Source organism: Athene noctua, chromosome 16 (genome assembly GCF_965140245.1).
Source record: "Athene noctua chromosome 16, bAthNoc1.hap1.1, whole genome shotgun sequence".
In the NCBI taxonomy this organism is placed as follows: Eukaryota; Metazoa; Chordata; class Aves; order Strigiformes; family Strigidae; genus Athene; species Athene noctua.
In genome coordinates, this window is record NC_134052.1 from 9845793 (window position 1) to 9862004 (window position 16212).

Here is a 16212-nt window from a genome sequence, read left to right on the forward strand (position 1 = left end):
GAAATGCAGGGCAGCCTGCATCAGCCTCCCTGCCTACTCAAAGACCATCCTAATATCAGTTTAAAATTCCAAGCAGTCTCTTCGGTATTATCTGCTTATTCCTCTTTCAGCCTTAACTACACTCCAAAAGGCAGTCAATTGTTTGAAAGGGGCAATTTATTGTCTCACATAAGGTCAACTGCATAATGAATATTTTCACATAAATCATAAATGTGCTAAATTAAATCACCATTGAAGACCCTGGAAAAAAATAACATAAGTCACCAACTAATTTCAGAATCATACAAATTTAACCACTGAAAGGAGCTGTGAACTGACAGGGAGATGTTTAAAAAAACCCACAACAAAAACCAGACTTAATTTGCACAACTGCTGTAGTCTTTATAGAGAGCCTTCTATCTAAAAAACCCCTTAATACTTTCAATTAAAAAAAGTTTATTACATTGATGAGTATATTTTAATATTTCTGTATGAACTCACTTTGATTTCAAAAAATACCCCCTTCTCCCCCTGCCCCTGCAATGCCCATCTGTTTCTAGGGTTCTATTGCTAAATCAGGGAATAGAAAAATAGGATTCTAGGTAAATTAATTAAAAAAAAGAAAAGAAAAGAAAAGAAAAGAAAAGAAAATAAAATAAAAGAAAAGAAAAGAAAAGAAAAGAAAAGAAAAGAAAAGAAAAGAAAAGAAAAGAAAAGAAAAGAAAAGAAGTCAACAGAAAGGTTGAATGCATGTAATTTGGTAAAATTATGACTAAGGGAGGATATGATAACAGCCTAAAGTATTTGACGTGTGTAAACATTAAAGACTGGCATGAAATGGTGTGGGCTGAGATGAAATTAGACTGAATAGCAACGCAGTCTCCTAGACTATGGAATATTTTTCTAACAGGAGTGGTGTTTGAATCACTTAAAACTAGACTGGACAAGGAACTGGAGAACATGCTACATGGTTAGAGACACAGCTACATCAAAGGGTGATTTTCAGTCTATGAGTCACCGTGACAGCTGTGCCCCGCTGGGAAAATGCAGATCACAAAGCTCAGGATGAAGCACATGAGAGCCAGAGACAAAGCTTTCTCTGTCAAGGGGAGCTGGCTACACAGTGGTCTTCAACGAAGAGATCAGGCAAATCCAGAGTCTGAGCATCTTTAGGACACGCTGCAAAACTGTCTCCCTTAAAAAGTCTCTCCACTAGGAGATAAGCACAATATTGATATTCCCAACTGACTAAAATGAAGGAAAGAAAACCAAAACCCAAACACAACACAGACCCAACTTCTCTGTAAATAAAGATCTTATCCCAGAAGAACTTTGATCCTGAAATGCAGAAATGACCAAAACTCTATGAATTCCAATACAGACTCTCCTGTGCAGTGGTACACCACATACTGACCTCTGAATAAAACTCCTTAATCCAAAAGAAGACTTATTCCAGCAAAATTGCTAAATTCATAATTTCTAAGAGTTGATTTTCTCATATGAATAACCTCACAGGTCCAGAGCACCATTTGCTCAAACTTCTTTCATTTTTAATTTTAATATAGCGATTAAAAAAATCGCACATACAGTCTGCCCAGTAGAAACTGCTGTTTAAAATCAGAGTATCGAATGGAGAACTGAGGCATATACTGATTTACACTCAGAGTCTACGTATCTGTCACAAAATTGAAGTTTGCTAGCATGTTTTATTATATTCGTGTTGTATAAATCCAACCTAGTCATCAAACCCTCACATAATCAGTACAGTTTGCTGTGATGATTTGTGATGTTTATATACTTCAGGTAACTCTCTGTTTAATTGACCAAAGGGAAAGCAACTGTTCCAAACAGGCTATACAGAACTAAAAGCTGTAACAACAGAAATCCCCTTTCTTCATCCAAAAGAACTGCAGCTGGAAATTACCCATGACAAATTTCATAATTATGAAATTCACTTTCATCTGAAAGCAAATGGGAATTTGGAAACAGATAGTGGTCCTTCTTATTGTTTTATTGAGACAGAGCTACTCCTGGTGCACTCCCAGGAAAGCCCACCCTGCTGTAACAGTGATGGACATGGCCATTTAACAGGCATGAATTTGTGCAAACAATAGTTGTCATGTACTAGCAAATTCAGCTAAAAACTAAAAATATTTATTTCATACACTGTAGTTTTAAGTGGTAGCATTCTGTTCTAACCAAATGATAACAAAATTCATGTAGCTCTTCCTCCCTTCCCAGATACACCTAAAACCAGAAAATAAAACTACAGTTCTGCAAAAAGTTTGACTTGACTTTGGGTTGAGAGATACTGAATTACTGGATTTATTCCAAATGTTAAAAAAGTCTCATATTTTTAGATTTGAAAACTCTGTATTTTTCTTTTTAGAATAGATAGCACTGTAGTCTAAACTATAAAATAAATAGACAAAACCAAGTACCATGTTTTTCTCCTAAAATTAGTTTAAATATAGCCTTGTCAAACTTTTCTGTTCAGGTCCAAACCAACAGAATTCTGGTTACATTGATGTGATTTCATAAAGCACTCTAAGATCCCTGCATATTATCAGCTCTTGATTTCCTATAGGTGAATTATCCAATCTGCAGATTAAAACAGACTCTGCCATCTCCAGGAACACCCCTTGCTGCTGAGTAAGTGACAGAGGGTACATGCTACACTGACTGGCCTTATTTACTGTTTGATAATTTATAGGTTGATAAAACAGGAATTCAATGTATATTATCCTTATAACCTGACATATACTCTATGTGATGGGTTTTGCTTTATGTAGATGTCTCCTCCCTACCCCTTACCCCCCTTAATTTCCAAAGGTAACGGAAACTGAACTACAATCAGCAAGTATGATTTTGTATAATGATTCTGAGTTTGCTGGCAGACACCGCTTGAACATATGCTTTTTTCTCAAGTACCTTCTTACTAAACATATCTTTATAAAAACATCTTTCTATTAGCAGACAGAATTAGTTCAGCGACCTTTGTTTTTTGTGTGATCTTATCTTGTAGTCTTTCATTTTCATTTAAACTAATGTTAAACGATGCAGATGACATTAAAAGAAGTGTTATGTAGGCTACAGGAAACAAATGTGGGATTGTTTTAAATCTCTTCCTCAATCATCATTCATTTGTACTATCTTTTTCTTTTTTGGTTAATTACTAATAGACAGTCATGCCAGGACCATAACAGCATGCCCACTGCAACTGAAAGGTACTGGTTTTGTATGGTCTGGCAGGCCTGCTATGTTTGGCCTTTGCACAGTTTTATATCGAATTTAAATTATATTAGTGCATGCAATTAGGACCAGTGCGGCCATGCATAGCCACTTAGGCATGTAGCTGCACAGTCTTTATATGAAATCCTTGAACTGCATTTCTACAGGGAGATGAAGTGGCCCATGTTGATACATCAAATGAACAACTGTCCAGCTTCAAAGTTGCAGTGTTTTAAACATAAACCATTATCAAAGAAATAAAGCAAGGCATATAAATGCAAAGAAGAAAGATTTGTGCACCATTGTTCTCCAGAATACTGAGGGGAAGTATGCAAAATGCATATTGGGTCAAACTGTCAGAAGGAAAAGTGGTTTTGGAACAATTCTCAAAAGCTGGGTTTTTATTTGCATAATAGATCAGATAATTTACAAGTCCTGCCATCTCTTACTTCTGTCATCAAACAGGAAACAGAAATAACAGAATGTGACTTGTGACCAATCATGTGACAAAAAAACGAACAACACGAACCTCCTCCTGGACTGTCTATGGAAAAATCACAGGACATGGTTTGTTTGCACAAGCTATTTGATGAATCACTGTGAACAAATAGACTTGAATCAGGTGATTTAAAACCAAAAAATGGTTAAATTAATTCTTCATGATGACTCTGATCAAATCTGTAAGTGGCTTATTTGATCTCATTCCACAAAATACTACTTTTTATCTAAACAGATTATCCAGTGCCTAAGTTTGAGGTATTTAAGTATTTCATGATTAAATGAGCCACACTGAGCAATATTTTGAGTGATGAAGAAGAAATTTTTGACCCTCCTGTAGTAGATTTGGATTGCTTATTTGATTCAGTCTGCTCATTCCAAACCTAAACTTGACTCTCACTGATATTATAAATGTTGCTTGTCCTACTCCAGATACTGGGAGTCTTTTTTCTTTTTAAGCACACTAATATTCAAACATGTTCTGTGTAGAAACAAAATCAGCAGTTTCTCTTTCTATAGCTACCTCTGACATAGATAGCACCAACGGCTTCTGGCACAAACAGGCAGGAGCTTTTAGATAGGTTATCAGTCACCGCACACAGGCTGGGTATAGATCCCCAAATCTTCCTGCACATATCAGGTTCCAGAATTAGAGTTTCTGGCTCAAATACCTTGTCACTTGGTAGGCTTTGAAGAAGGAACCGCTGTTCCTGCTTCACAGAATAAATCAACCTGCAAAATATTGATCGCTCGGTTCCAATAAACCACTCTGTACCTTGCAGACTATATTCTTAGCTGTACTTGGTAGATCACTCTTCTTTCAGTACTCTCTTTCTCCCTCTCTCTCTCTCTCCAGAGTTTTATCGACAAGACTAGAATAAGTGATTTCTCAGAGCACAGACATGCTCTTTCTAAGAACACAGATATCTCTTAAGAAAATCTGCACCAAGATGTTCAAAAAGCATTGCTGCATGTGGGAAGTTGCATTCCACAAGCCTCTCATGACACTGCCTCCATTACACATGCCAATAAAACAAGGGCATAGGCCCTTGGAGGTAAGTGCTGCATTTATTTGGTATTTAAGCTTTGATAGAGTATTAGCTGCTGTGTGATCTTTATTAGAAGCAAGGAAATGCTATGTAGTTTGTCAGGCAGTGGCAGATGTGTAGGGTGTAGGCTTTTTTTGTTTTGGCTTTTTTTTTTTACTACTAGAAAGTTCTGACAACCGTCCAAACATTTGACCACATACTGTGTATCAGTGTACAATGTGCACTTGATTGTGCTTTTTATTTCAAGCTTTCATTCACTATAGTGGGTTATGGTCAGAAAAGAACTACCTACAATATGTCCTTCCTTACCATGTTCCTTACTGTCTTATTAACCACAACTTTTATTGTAGCTGCTTGTACTATGCAGGTGCATGAACACTGAGAGGGAAGCATATAAACTAGATTTATGCTGGTTGCCCAGATTGACCCTGGCGACACTCCCTGTTTTATATAATAAATCAATACCACCCTGTGGAGGAAAAGCTGGAAGTAGCTTATCACTGAATCTTAAACCACAGGCAGATCTGTGTCCCCACTCAGCTGCTCATTGCTGCCATCTCAGAATTTGCTGGCAAGCTGCTTTTTATGGCTGCCTCTGGCTCATTTGGCCTGAAACCAATGAACTTGAACACAAAAGCGAGAAGGTTTCTGCCAGCCTAGCTCCTTTTGCCTGGAGTGGGGTTAGGACCAATCCCATAAGCAGCCTGGCCCCCAGGGTGGGCAGGGGCAGCCACTCCAACCTCAGCTAGGTGAACATGTGCACCCGTGGCCCTTGCACATGGGTACACATCATCCCGCAGTGGAAGGGGACACCTGAGTCCATCCTGGGCACTGCTCCATACTCCCCAAGTACACCAGAAGCTCAGAGCTCCAGCCTGTGCCACCTTTTCCCTTCCACAAGGATGCCTGACTTACAGGAATGGCACTACTGATAATATTTGCTTGACAGAAATGCAACAGGAAAACCTAAGCAGGTTATCCCAGCCTTCCTTACGCCAGGCAATTGTATAGGGAAATACAATTCTCTTTACTAGGCCAACTGATACATTATTTTTCTCTTTCTCCTTCCAGACTGTGTAAAAAAATATAAATAAAAATCTTTCTGGCTCTGGTAACTAGGCCTTTGTCTGTCATAAGATTCAAATGCATGGAGAGTCAGAAATATGTACCAAACTTTCCAGGGATGAAAACACAGCCATTGTAAGAACAAGGACAACAAATTCTTTTTTTTTCCCTGTTATCTAAGTATCTGTCTCTTTCCAATAACTTCTCTTTTAACCTTCCAGTTGTGATTAAAGGGTAAACTGCTAATTGCTTCATCCAACACACTTAAATACTCATCACCAAAGAAATCTCAGTGCCGTGATGTGCCTGTCAGAACCGACTAAAGAACCTGAACATGTACCTCATTTACACAAAAATTTGATCTGGATCCGTGACTCATATCTGTCTGAACCAGAATGCTGACACCAAATACCAGGAACTTCAGACACTATGTTGACTAGGAACCATCCTTTATCTTTAAAGAGAGAGTTCAGAATACACTTTTTCCGTTATTAAACTGAAATTTGTATTAGTCAGTTTTAGAAGAGTTTCACCATTTTCAGTCTCAGGAAATATCATAGTTCCTAAGAGCCACAGGCATAAACTAGAACCCCATTGTTTGAACTGCTGTACAAAAAGACCAAGATACTTTACAAAGACAATGCCTTCTCAGATTTATAATGAAAGTAGGAAATAAAAAAATTTCCTTTATGCTGAAAGGACATAACTGATAATGCACCCTCTATACAGGTCCTGCTGAGTGCGCTTTTCAAACCCAGATGAATTTGCACTAGAAATAATACCAGAAATGCTGGCAAATAATTTCTCAGCTTTGGCTTAGGGCAGGGACCATGAATACTTTGGACTGGTGCAGACTGCAGGATAAGAACACTGCCTTTTAAAAAGTGACTGATTCTGCGGTGGCTACTCTGCTGAGGTTACACAGATGACAAGTTAAGGATCCCAGCTGTCTCAGTATATGCAAGGTTTTCTCATTAATATCTCAGCTGTCTGTCCAAGCCCAGCCTATTGTGACAGGTATGACTGCACTCCTATTTTATTCATGCAGTTACGATTGCATACGGTATATAATTAATTATGTACATAACTAGGCAATTATGTATCTCACAAAGCAGTTATACAGTTATCTGACTTATACATGAACTGAAAGCACAGAACTGACTGTGCAACTGTATATACACTTACAACAGATGTAAATCACAAATGGGTTGTCTTTGCTTAACTGTGTGCAATTGTCAGCCATCAACCCTATTTATATTTTGTACCAGACACGCTTCAGTTACTTCTATTAGGTAACAGCTTTCCCAATTGGATGGCAGTGTTAGGAGGGAAAGGTTTACAGTAAGAGATTTCACTGGTCTCAAGCAGAAAATTGAAAGTTGCTTTCTGAGAAGGATATGGTAAGAGTAAACAGTGTAGATTTTTCTTTAAAGCAATGTGGTAAAGTACACAGGTAAGCATGTTTCCTTTCCAACAGCCATCTGGCCCAGCGCCGGCTTTGTCCCTCTCTTCTCATTAGCATTGTTTTTATTTCATTCTCAATATGAACAAGGCAGTAAGAGAACAACAATAACACATCCACAATAGCACAAAAAGTGACTTCCATGTTATGGTGTCCACCAAATCTCTCTTGACCTTATTGTTTCTTCTGCATTTGAAAGAGAAAGAGAGAATGGAGTAGGGAATATGTCTTTTCATACACATAAGGCACTTATTCTCATTCACCCTCTAATTTAAAAGCACTTCTGTGGCCCTTGCTTAACATTCATGTCACACTATGCATAGATACATTTTTAGGCACATTACTGTTTTTTTGTCCTAAGTACATTAGTTTTTACAAGACAGCAGATGAAGAAGCCAGAGCTCTCTCATTTCCCCTTAACCATCACCCCTCTCCAGTGACACTCCTTCGCTTTTGTCTGCCTCACTCCCAGTCACACACCCCACATCACTTTTTAATCAGTGGGATCCCAGAAAAGGTATCAAATGAAACCCCATCTCCATTGATACTCTGAACAGTGCTGAGTAGGAGCTTTCCTGAGCCAAATATTAAGAATTAAACCATACAGTGGCATTGCTTTATTCTTTGTCAAGGAGGATAGGATTAACAGGAAACCTGAACAGAGATTACTGGACACAACATCCAGTTTGAGCTGTAAATCCTGAAAAAAAATATCAAAGAGTAAACAGAGGAAGGAGCAGGGAGGTTTGGAAGTGCGCACTGTTGTCCTGTGCTCAGCACTAAGCTATAGTTAGGAAAAGCCACCATTTTGCTGAGGCTGCAGAAGTGTTATTTACCCAGAGCACCGCTGTGAAGAAATTGCTCTGAAAACATTTTGGAGGACCCTTTCATTAGCCTCCCTCCATGATCAGAAAGATCCTCTTTTAAAGAGAACAGATGACTTGGAATTTATCAAAATGGTGTCCCCCAGTGTCTTCCCCTGCAGTGACATCCCCATCCCTGGCACTTCTGCACCTACAGGCACCACTCTCCCCTCCCTGATCTCTATGTAGATTTTGATCATGTAGGTTTGGTTTTGGGTTTTTGGTGTGTGGTGGTTGGTGTTTTGTTTTGGGGTTTTTTTTTGTGTCCAGGTTTCTATGAATGGGACGACAGGGAAAACAAAACAAAAAAAACCAAACCAAAAACAACCAAAAAAACCCCCCAAACCAGCAACCTGCAAGTGCAACTGCTTGAATAGTTTTAGCGACTGAACTGTGCAAGAAACTAAGTCCAAGTGCCCTCTACTGGCACTGGAGAGAAAAATGCGGCCGGATAACGGGGGTGGGGAGAGAAGGGGGTGGCAGAAAGAGGAGGGAAGTGATATTAAGCAATAGTAAAAGGAAACTGTGTCAATAAAGTGGGTATGGCCTAAAAACTATAATCGCATAGCACAGCTATTAAATTGTTGGCAGGCTGGGTTGTTACTGTAACGTACAGTACATGCCAAAAAGCATATTGCTGGTATGAAAGCAGTAACAAGCCAGGATGTTGAAACAACTTCTGTTTTGGGGATAGGGAAGGGGGAGATAATGAAACTCTTTATAATGTAAAGTAATGTCTGTACTTCTGATAAAGAAGCTAACTTTAAAAAAAAATAAATTTGGCTTTAAATTTCACATTGAAAAGAATTAGTGAGGGAGGTAAGGAGGAAATCTTTTGATTATTTAGTACTTAATGTCTTTATTTTAAAGTTGAGAAAAGCAGTTGTGCAACAATGACATTACCACATGAATCTGGTCCTGGAAGAAATTATATCATGTGTGCTTATGGGAACTTAATCCATGAGGTCCCAGGAATGCTGGGATTGTATGTGTATACATGCACGCACACACACTGACAAAACAGTTCATGGAAAATCTGTTTCAGACAGTCATTTCTGGACAGAACAACTCATTCTTGCCCTGTTAGCAAAGCAGTATGTATGATTTTATTGGTACCACTGTGCTGACATTTAGTGAATTTGCAAGATCGAGAAGTACTGTGTAATACACAATTGTAGGGCATACAGCTTTTACTGAGTTCTGTAATCCACAGGATCTTATCAACTGCCTCAATAAAAGTTAAAACAAACCTAACATTATTATAGACAAACAGATAAACTGCAGTAGAACAGCAGGGCTGTGTAAAAGAAAAGAGAGTTTAACAGAAATTCAAGCAGCAATCTGTGATAAAATAGTGGTTAAAAATACATGTAATTCTGGGAAAGTACTTTTCAATTCCTGTAATAACAGCAGCGACTTTTTTCAGCTTTATTGAAGAGACCATGTCAAGAATGGAGCGTCACACAGCATTCACAAGACACAAAGGCGCTGGGGAAGTGAAGCCCAGAACAGGAGAGCTGGACGGAGATGGGATTCAGCTGCCGCATGAGGAAGCAACTTGGGGAAGTGACAATTTTGTCTGTTTTTCTGCCAGGAAGGCAGGGGAGGAGACTGCTCTGTACAGTCTGAATAGAACTGGATGGGATTGCGATAACTCAGTGGAAGATTGGTGTGACGACTGCAAATCTGTAGTCCTTCCCCCCCAGCTATGTCCAGAATCAGTTTCAGAAATGTCATATGCCAAGTAATTCAGTAAGTAGCTGCAATATTTATCATACTGGGAGACGACAAGCACCACTCAAGATTTGCAGCATTGCATCTGTTCTGCACTCTGTGATTCTACTAAATTCAGTTTAGGTAATCCTAATGTATACCCATTTAATTACAGTAAAAGCAAGTAAATTTTTGACATCTAAATTATTCTAGTCATGTTGAAACCTACCAGAAATGGTGACAAGACCTTGTGTGAAATCAGGTTCATGTATTATACTATTTCTTAAAAAACATGTATTATGCATTTATTAGACTGGAACTTGAGGTGAGTATCACATCAAGTTCCCAGTAACCACCACCAGATCAGCCTCACAGCATCAGCCTAAAAAAAATATCTTAAAATCTTGGTCACCTTTCTGATATAAAAATAAATAAATACAAAAATTCTCCTGCTAGCCAGTTAGCTTCAGGTCTCTTTCTGTATGAAACACATGTTGATATTTGATTACTCCCTTTAATAGTGTCCATCTGTGGAAAGGGCTGCAGTGCCAATACACATGCATGAAAGCAGTAATGTTATTTTCAATACCAAGGATTGTTTTATCTGCTTCATCTTTAATATTTCACTGCCGAGAACAGGTTGTGCATATGGTTCTGCAGCAGCTTGTTTGCAGTCTATTTCATCGGGAACACCTCCCTTTTTGCACCTTCCCTTTTCTACCTTAGCTGATTCTTTATACAGTGCAGCAACATTAGCTTTTATATAGTTGCTCATCATCTGGCCCAAGCCTAAACCTCCTTGTGGGCCGGATATTAAATCCACAGCTCGGGACTAGTTCTGATAATGAAAGTTAAATATCCCACCAAATGCAACAGGAGAAAAAAAAAAAAAAAAAGAAAAAAAAGTCTATCTTGCCTAAGTGTGGACATCTCTCACTTGAACACCGACCACGTGTGAATCAGGGCTATGGTGAGGCTGGAAACATTGCCCACTGGAGACAGCTACCAAACCTATCTTGTGGAGAAATGTATCCGATATAATATATGCTGGGAAAAGTGAAATTAAACACATACATTTAGCTATCTTTTTACACGTTCCTTGCATACTGTTCTGGGAAGAACCTGGCTTGTCCCTGCGGAGTTCAGGGTCTTCCATTTGGCATGGAAGTCCCAGGTTCTGCAAGCTCCCATGAGAAGAGCAGCAGAGGATAAGCGAGCCCCACAGCCCCGTTTTGGCCCTTTTGTGAGAGGTGATGTGTAAGGCCTCCATCTGTCTCACATTCCACTTGGGGGAGGCTGAGGAAAACAGCCATCAACAGGGAAAGGCCCTAAGGGCGACCTGTGTTGCTCCCACTGCACCGCAAACTCCCCTCCGCTGTTGGGCAGTGTTTCAGCGCTTTCTGTATCTCTGGCTTTGATGTAAGGAAGCCCAATTACATCTATAAAGTACAAATAAATGTGGGAACAATAACGCATTGGAGGTGACAATTTTGAAGGTAGATTTTGCATTAACTTGCAAAACCCTATCTTTCTAGCCAGAGAAGATTTTTTTTTTTCTCCCTGTGCAGACAGTTAGCAACAAGATCCAAATTCAGACTAGCAACTGGAACAGAGATCTCACTTTAAACATTCGAGATGTTTGTTGGTGATAACAATTAGATAACAGTTTTAATTATCTCAGATTGCAAAGTGAGATCTTTCAGAAGTACTTCAATACTTCATGTTCTCTTGTTGGTAGGGCAGCAGTCAACTAAAGGTATTGAGAGGAAATCAGATATTAAAAAGTACTTATGTAATGCCATCAATGCATGGAGTCTGACAATAAATTTTTGAGTCTGAAACAGATAGTAAACTGTCCCCAAACTTACAACTCCAGTTCCAAACTAACATCATATTTTTCAACGTTTATAGGAACTAATGCTACTGTCTCATGAAGAGTCAACTTGGGGGAGTAAATTCAAAATAATGAGAAGGTTGAAAGTATGCTAATAATGTCAATTTGGGGTGACCTTTATGATATCTCACTGCCAAAGAATCAGCATTCATAAAAGATTAAGTTCTCTGGGAAGTTACAAGCCGAATACCCCAAAATTGAAGCATGCATAATCATTAGTTGCTTAGGAAATTCTTGGCAAATGTGTGTACATAAGAACAAAGATACATCTGTGAACAAAAAGCTTAAGGAACACTTTCTGCAAAACCCTAAATACTATTTCCATCCTAGAATATAGACATTTACAAGTAATTCTGCCAGTAACCAGTAGTAATTTTAGTACAATGTTTGTTTCCAAGTACTTGAAAGCACCTACTCTTGTGTAAGGGACTAGGAATAGTAACTACCATCTTTACCCTGTCTACAGCAATTACTTTTTTTTTCCTTGAAGCTAGAAAAATGAGGCACAGACTTGATGGAAAGAGAGTAAATTTTTCTAAATTCTTCCACTTTCAGCATATGGTTTAGTTTCAGTTTTCTCCAAGCTAGAACAATATGCTTTACAGGAGACAAGATGATGAATGCTTAATTTTGGGTTCAGTTAAAACAAACAACTTTCTCTAAAAGCACATGCTCTGTTTCAAAGTGACATTTGTTAAAAGCCTCAGTGTCCATATTATATTACATCACTGCAGGTCAGCTATCATGACTGACACAGTGACATGGGACAATGAAAGAAGGCAGATTTGCCTTAACCCTTACATCTTCTGTACACACCACAGACGGCAGGTTCCTTTTGCACTGTTTCTAAAGCTCTTTGCAACAATCAAGATAGTCTACAAGATTAAGATATGTCGAGATTTTTGCTTGTTGAGAAAGAAAAAAACCCAAACAAAACCCTCTGAGATTAGCTCAAGAAACAATATTTCATGCTGTCTGGCAAGGCAGGCTTTCTGATGCTGACATGCCAAAATCCACCATCATTCTCTCACATGAAGATAGCTCATACAAGCCCTGTTCAGTGAGGCTTTAAAGTGACATATCCCCTACTTACAAAACACTAGCACGTTTTACAGGGAAAGGCAGCCTTAAAAAGTAAGCTTGTTATTTCTCTGATGAATGTTCCTATGTACTTCTGAACTTCAGCGAATTTACACTTTAGCATTGCCATTCACCTTTAAATAAATATTGATGGAGGTCAAAGTTGTTTGTGTTTTCAGGGTTGAAGTTAGGTGGCTAAATCTACGTTTAGGCTTCTAACAAAAAGGCAGGAGAGTGCATTACTTCACTGGGTTACAGGGTGTGCAACACTTCCAAAATGTCAGCTTGAAGTGAGGGCTTGAGCTAAGGCATTGCCACAGCACTTGTAGACAAACCATCCCACAAACACCAGAAAAGGCTAAACCTGGAAAAGTTTATCAAAGGCTGGTGTTGCCTTGGGAGACCATAAATGGACTCCATGTGAAAGGCTGAGCACATACTCCAGTGTGAAAAGACAGCAGAACAATCCACACCAGCCTGTCTACCTGAGGGATAGCTCAGTAACACACAGCTCCTACCTGGTCCTGTCCAAACCTGGCCTTTCCTCCAGCAGCTAATATACTAACTCTATTCTACTTCCCAATCCCTTTTAAAGGAGCCTAAACCTTTTCGACAAATCATATATGAAAACCACCTGGGCTGACTCACCTCATTGCAGTAATTAACCCTTGCTAGGTCTCTTTTGGACTTGCAGACCCACTGCAACAGCAGATCGATAGCAACAGAAACCTAGGTTTTACTTGGCAGTTCTACTGTCAGGGTTGTGTGGAGGTGAGAGGGTGGGAGAAGAGAGCCAAAAATGGTTTTCAAATATAGTCACAACATCGATAGATGCCTAAGCATGGATTTAATCACACTGGAATTAAATTTGTGTAGCTCAAGTGTCTGGAAGGGTGCTCTGTTAGCACAGTTGAAAGCACTTAGCTGCAATCACCAAAATGTTTCTAGTGGGCACCATTAGTGGGTTCTTTCGCTACAGGGAATTGTTTCTGTAACATCTAAGATCAAGTTCTGCTTCATGATTGGGGATTTGAATATAGATACAGCCATTTTATGTCAATAAATAGGTGCTAATAAAGTTATCTAGCCTCGATTACTGAATTTGATGAAGGATGCCTGCTAATTTGTGCTGCAGTCATTTAAGAAGTTACTGTCTCCAACTACTTGCTCTCCTATTATTCTGGCAGCTGAGTGAGAGGGCATCTTTCAGTAATCTCAGGTCACACACAGGTATTTTAGTTTACAGAGATAAATACCTATGGCTGTAAAATACTTTAGCTGAAGATCTAGCATAGGTTTACTTCTACAAGTCTCCCATAGTACTTCCACAGAGAATCACCAGGCTTTAGGAACTCAGTAGGTATCTTTTTATCTAAATGTTTATATGAACCTGATCTCAGCAACAAAGCCTGATGTGCATTCATACATAACATGGTATCACCTCCAGAGTGGTGGCAGCAAGCACTTATGTTCATATTATTTACTAGAAATAGTGTAAACTTTGCAGAGATAGGAATTTATGGTCTCCTATACAGAGGCTGAGTGAGAAGGCTTTGAGAAGGAACAGATATGGGATCAGCAGCAGTCAGCAGGACATGAGCAAGCGAAACCCTTGCTGTTCCTACAAGCCTCACATTGTAGCAGTGATTACGGTGCTGCCCACTGCCCTGTTAACCCACACTCCCTCCCAGCCCACACGAGGTGGAGGCTGAAGCCAGCTGCTGGCAAAATCCCACGCTTTCTTCTAAACCCTCTGTTTGTGCCTGTAAAGGGAGACACTCTCTGAATGTAGCACTCTATGACAACCTGCCTGAAGAGGAATCATGACAGCAGTGTTTTGATTGGGGCCTTCTAAAGTGAATGAGTGATAGGAAGATTTTCAGTTCTACCAGACAGACATATGTTCTTATTTCTATCAGTCTTTTGCTTATCAGGGGTTATATATTATCTATTATCTATTTGTGTAGGAACAGGACATTTGATAATTATATGCTTTTCCAATACTGTGAATCAGTGGCTAGAAAAAAAAAAAAAAAAAGGAAAGAAAACAAGACTGCTTGAGAGGCAAGCTCAATTTTACAAGCAAATTTTTCACTAACAATTATTCTCCTCCACTTATGGCAGCCAGCGCCATAAGTGCTCAAAAGCTGCAAAGAGAAAGCTTCCTGTGATGACAGTGCCTCAACATACTGGGTTACTTAAATCTCATTTACTCAAGTAATACAATTTCAGTTTATACCAACTAAGACTCTATTTCTCCAATTGACTAGAAACTGCTGACAGAAAAAAAAAAAGTGAAAACTCTGCAACTTAATCCTCACTTCCCTTATGTTTTCCAAACAACTCTAATAAAGTAATCACAAACATCCTTAAAATTTGTGAAGTACTGAAACAAAGATAAGTCTGCAAAATTCTAATCATGTTTTAAATGTCCTGAAGATTGTGTCCAGGATCTGCATCACTCCCCATGGATTGAAATAATCATACAGGACCTTACTCCTACTCTGTGTAGAGGTAGGTGAAGGGGTAGTGTCGAATGCCGCATCACCTGCTTACAGTAGGATGTGATAAAGAAGGAATTCGGACCTTGTACCTTTACAGTTTAAAGTCAATTCCCTAATGCTTCCTGTGCAGGAAGCTGTTTTCCTATGCAGTTTATTAGGTGACAAATTTAATAGGAAATGATTAAGTCAAAGCAAAGGGAGTTGATAAGTGTTTTATTCTTCAAGGCTTTTGATAATTCATTTTTAGAAAATAATACAATCTTTAAGGAATTTATACGCATCTTCAGCCTCTGTCAAGGCTGTGGCAGAATTTCCTGTTTTTGTGTTCTCAGAACTGCTAAATTGCTGAAGTTGCCAGTAAAGACCTGGGTGTGTTATCCAGAAGAGGTGGAGTCTATAGCAAATCCAGATTCTTCACTGATATTCACAAATGAGTATACTGAAGTTAGAGCTATTCTACCTCTAAACTTGCAAATGGGGTCAGTTCCCACAGCCACAACTTACCTGTGCACTAACCCTTTTTGTTTATCTTCTGTCACGGTATCTTTTCTATGTATGAAACCATGGATTTTGTTGCATAAGTTGCTCCAAAGCCAGCTGTAAACATTTACATGTGAAAAGGTATTAAGGTAGTCTTAAAACATGTTCTAAGCCCTAGGTGCATATCTAGCAATATGAAACACACAAACCCTGGAAGAAGCCCTGTTACTCCCTCAGTGTCAGATCCCAGTCTCAATGTGAGCAGACTGACCCTTCATCTCCTAAAGTGAAGAATCTTGTACTTACAAGGGGCAAGATCCTAATCAGATTCCAAGCTGGAAAGCTGCTCCAGCCTAACACCAGGCTGAGGGTAGATACAGGTCTGGCATGGTCA